Source organism: Echinops telfairi, unplaced genomic scaffold (assembly GCF_000313985.2).
Source record: "Echinops telfairi isolate 266 unplaced genomic scaffold, ASM31398v2 ScPeMD7_7424;HRSCAF=8462, whole genome shotgun sequence".
In the NCBI taxonomy this organism is placed as follows: Eukaryota; Metazoa; Chordata; class Mammalia; order Afrosoricida; family Tenrecidae; genus Echinops; species Echinops telfairi.
Genome location: NW_022111324.1, coordinates 62,834,655 through 62,839,452, shown reverse-complemented (window position 1 = coordinate 62,839,452; position 4,798 = coordinate 62,834,655).

Genomic DNA, 4,798 nt, shown 5'->3' with positions numbered 1-4,798 from the left:
GGGGTTACTTAAAATGGCACTGGGGTATCACTTAAAATGACACAGGAGGATCAGAAGGGATTACAAAATGGCAACCCCCTCTGTGATTCTCCTGTGTCATTTTGATTGCCCCATCTGATCCTCCTGTGTCATTTTAAGTGATCCCCTTCCCCCCACCCTGATACCCCAGTGTCATTTTTTTTAACCCCTAGACATGAGCGCAAAAAGTAAAAGCTACTCCATGAAGTACAAGAAAGGAATCGTGGAAGACTCTTGGGGCCAAAATCTGCTTTCTGCAAAGAGAAGATGTTGAATATCCGATTGGTCTGAAAATGGTGAGCAGAGGATGGTGACCTCATCGAACAAGTGGACAAGGGAAATGCTAAAAAGCACAAATGTGGGTCAGGTTGGCAACCATTATTTTCCGAGCTGGAAGACCTGATCTGTGAATGGGTTGTTGACAGGAGAGCAAAGGCTTTGGTTGTGAATAGGGCTCAGATTCAAGAATTTGCCATTGCAATGGCACCACAGTTTGACATAGCCCCCGAAGACTTCAAAGCATCACAACACTGGCTGGATAATTTCCTTCAGCGAAGTGAACTGTCTTTAGGAAGATCCACAACATTGTTTAGGCTGGAAGATGCTCAAGTTATTAAGCGAGCACTTGCATTCAAGTCCTTTACTGATGATGCTGACTTCTCTAAGTACAGTCTTTCCAACATGATTGCCATGGATGAAACTGCAGCATTTATGGGCCAATCATCTCAAACAACAATTGAACAGCGGGGGGCCTCCTCAGTGTACATTCCCTCCACTGTTTACGAAAGTGCACGTGTTTCCTGTATTTTGGCAATTCATCTGGATGGCACTAAAATCCCACCTTTAATCATTTCTAAGGGCAATAAGGAAAAGATTGAACGTGTTTGGGGCATTTTAATTCTTGTAACTGAAAAAGCCTGGGCCACACAAGCAGTTACAAGGAAGTGGGTCTATTTAATGCTGCTGCTTGTTATGCGAGGGAGTCACAGAGGTCTGCTAGTCTGGGATGCAGGCAGCCCTCACCGTGCTAAAGACATGAAGGCATTTCTTCATGAAAGAAAAATAGATCAAATAATGATTCCCGCAAAAATGACGGCCTATCTCCAGACTCTTGATCTTGCAATAAACAAGCCATTCAAGGACAATTTGCGCATGGAAATTAATGACTACATTAAAAATAGAATGGAGAGAAATCAGCATGGAAACTTTGTGAAACCTAAAATGTAAGAAGTTGTGACTTGGGTGAAGAATTCATGGGAGAAAATCACTGACGGTTGCATTGCGAATGCACTACGAGCAGAGTACCTTGACAAGAAGTACTCATTTAAGGACAGTGCTATTACTAAACGTGAGAGATTTGGTCCACTGATTCTGAAAGAAATGGAGTCACAAGAAATTCACCAAGAAATTCAGGGTTTGGATTATTATGATGATGTTCCAGAAGATATTGACACGACTGTCATTGAATAAATGAGTAAATGTACCATAGATTGCTGTACATGGAAATAATAGTAGTAGCAAGAAATTCTTGATACTGTAGGATTCAGTTTGTCTGGTTGTGCTGGTTTGTGATAATAACTACTACCGTACGGTATACAGGTAATAAATTTCCTTTTTTGTTGTTCAACAATGAATGTGTACCGTATTCTTCTTCATGGAAAAATAAGACATCCCCTGAAAATAAGACCTAGCGCATCTTTGGGAGCAAAAATTAATATAGACACTGTCTTATTTTCAGGGAAACAGAGTATCTTGGGGCTTGTTTTCTCTATGTTGACCTTCGGGTGGAGTTGTTCTACGTGGTGGTCCCTTATTTGTGCTTGGTGAGTATTGTTTTTCTGTCCAAAGTGGGCCAGCCAGGATCTTTCATAGGGGTGGGTTTCTTTTAACATATACCTTGAGTTTTTCCTTGTTCGGGAAGACTCTTATTTCTTCGTCTATCTTGATAGATAATTCAGTTGGATAAAGTATTCTTGGGTTTGAATTATTATCCTTCAATTTTTGGAATATGCTGCTGAACTCTCTCCTCTTCATCATAGTGTCTGCTAATAGGTTGAGCATATTCTTATTTGGGTGACTTTATAGGTGTGATAGGCAGGTTTATTATACAAACCTGGCCAATAAGAACATGTGGCATTAATCAGGTCACTCTTTGATTGGAGGGCAAAGGGATGAATGACTTGGCACAGCCAGACCCCCACTCTCTTTCTCTTTGGTGATTGGACCAGCATACAGCTGCTTTAGCTAGTTCTCTGCTTTAACTTGTGAGCTATGCTACCTGTGGGATTGCTAACATGTGGATTGTGTCGCTAGAGTTTCAGGTTCCTTTGAGACTTGCTTCATCATGTTGCTGGTGTGTACATTGCTTGAGCTTGAGGCTGGTGGATCCTGTCATCTTGCATTGCTTGAGTTCGATATCCCATTCAGGCCTGCATTGCTAAGACACTGAGCTGCTGAATGTTGGTGATCTGCCCTGCTGTTTGCTGCCTGTGGAAAGACTCTGTCTGTATTGCCCAAGGGAAGACTCAGCTGTCTGCTTCCTTGACCTTGGACCCAGCAGCTCTCATGAGTTGAGGGACTTTCAGTATAGTATGTTCCACAGAAGAGAGTTGAACTGAACCCTCTAAACTGCTGTGTGAAATAATTAGCTGTTATATTCCTTCTGGCTGTATAAATATATATACACACTTGTATATACTCAAGTATAAGCCGAGTTTTTCAGTACATTTTTAATGCAGTTTTTGTGGTAAAATTAGGTGCCTTGGCAGATATTCGTGTTGATATATATATATATATATATATTCCTAAGTATTCTGGTTTAGTTTCTCTAGCAAACCCTGCCTAACACAATTGATACCCGGAGTAGTTCTAGAAAACAAGATCATAAATATGGGCTTCTCAAATTGGCTCTCCAGACTGATTAGGCTTAACAGCACTGATTGTGCTGTCTCTACCTCTAAAGGCCTGGATAAATCTGCTACTCTTACTAGAGAGGGTTGTGTTAATCCATGCAAAGTTGCAAAGCGAATATCTGCAGTATCACCACCAATAGATGAAGTGCTATTGGGAGGAGAGGATCTGGGTGATCACGTGTTTGATATTCTCCAGCAGTTTTGTCAGGATGAGAAGTATAGGGAAGCTGGTTGGCTCGTCCTCCTTACAATAGAAAATGTGATCATTGAAAGGATAATATCAGAACTTCAGAAGCACGTCTCAAGTGCCGATTAACAGACCTAAAACTTCTGCATGTGCTACAAAGGAGAGTCTTCCCTTCTCTAGTAATAGAGCTGACATTGCCGAAAAACAAATCCAGAGTCTCATCTTATGAGCAGCTGAAATACAGAGGCAGCTAAATTGCAGGTCTAGAACAGTTTCTGATATTAAAATAAGGGCATTAAAAGAATTGAGACCCTGAAACATGGAATGGAAACATATGGACTGATGATCCAGAAGAGGATGATATTGAGCCCCTGGTTTCAATTGAGCCATCCCAATCAATAGATCCACCCCTCCCACCTAAAGGTATTAATTCACTACCAGTAAAACAACTCACATGTGAGCAGATTAATCAAACTGTTCAACTTGAAATACCAGGCGAAGCAGCATCTGTAGCATTGCCTGGGGGAAAGGCCTAACAAGATATTTCTGAGAGCCCCCAGGAAACACCCCCACTACCCATTATTTCCTCTAGACCTGCAACTAGAATTAAGTCTCAGAAAGTTCCTAAAGGTGAGGTTCGGATGATGTCTCAGGAAGAAGTGTTCTATACTCATAAAGATCTGCTTGAGTTTTCTAATACATATAAGCAGAAGCCTGGAGAATATCCCTGAGAATGTTACTAAGGGTGTGGGATACCAGTGCAAGGAATTTAACATTAGACCAGTCTGAGTTTCTTGATATGGGGCCCCTAAGCACAGATTCTTCTTTCAATGTCTCAGCAAGAGAGGTTAAGAGAGGATATAAATTCTTATTTGGTTGGTTCCCTGAACGCTGGGCTGCCAGATGGCCAAGATTAGAGCAATTTGAGGTACCTGAACTACCTTGCGACACTGTAGAAGAAGGCATCCAAAAGCTTAGGGAAATTGGTATGTTGGAATGGATCTATTAGAATAATCCCATAGACCCCAAAAAGGAGGGCCCTGAGGACATACCTTTCACCACGACCATAAGGAACAAGTTTGTGAAGTGGGCCCCAGCATCTCTGAAGACTCCTGTGATTGCTATTTTATGTGCACCAGGATTAACAGTGGAACTGCCCTAAGTGAACTCTGACATTTGCCTACAATGGGGCTGATTGGGACCTGTGGTGGTATAGGGCAGGTCTCAGCACTGAATCAACAGAGATGAGGTGGACGTAGTTATCATAATGGACAGCAAAGTTTCTGTAGTTATCAAAACAACCCATCTCGTGTGGTCTTATGGCATTGGCTACTTAGCCACAGTGACCCTAGGAATGAAATACATGGGAAATCTACTAAATATTTACATGATCTATACTGGCAGAAGAATGCTAGATCAGGTGAATAGCAGAATAGAGTCACCACTGCTCAATCAGTTCCCAGACCTGAGTCAGTTTACAGACCCACACCCCCTTGAATGAAGGGAAGTCCAGGTCCCTTTGAAGAAGGTCCCTACTACATCACTGAAGGTTTTTTTGTTTTTTGTTTTAAACATTTTATTAGGGGCTCATACAACTGTTATCCCAATCCATACACGCATCAATTGTGTAAAGCGCATTTGTACATCATTCTCAAAACATTTTCTCTCCACTTAAACCCCC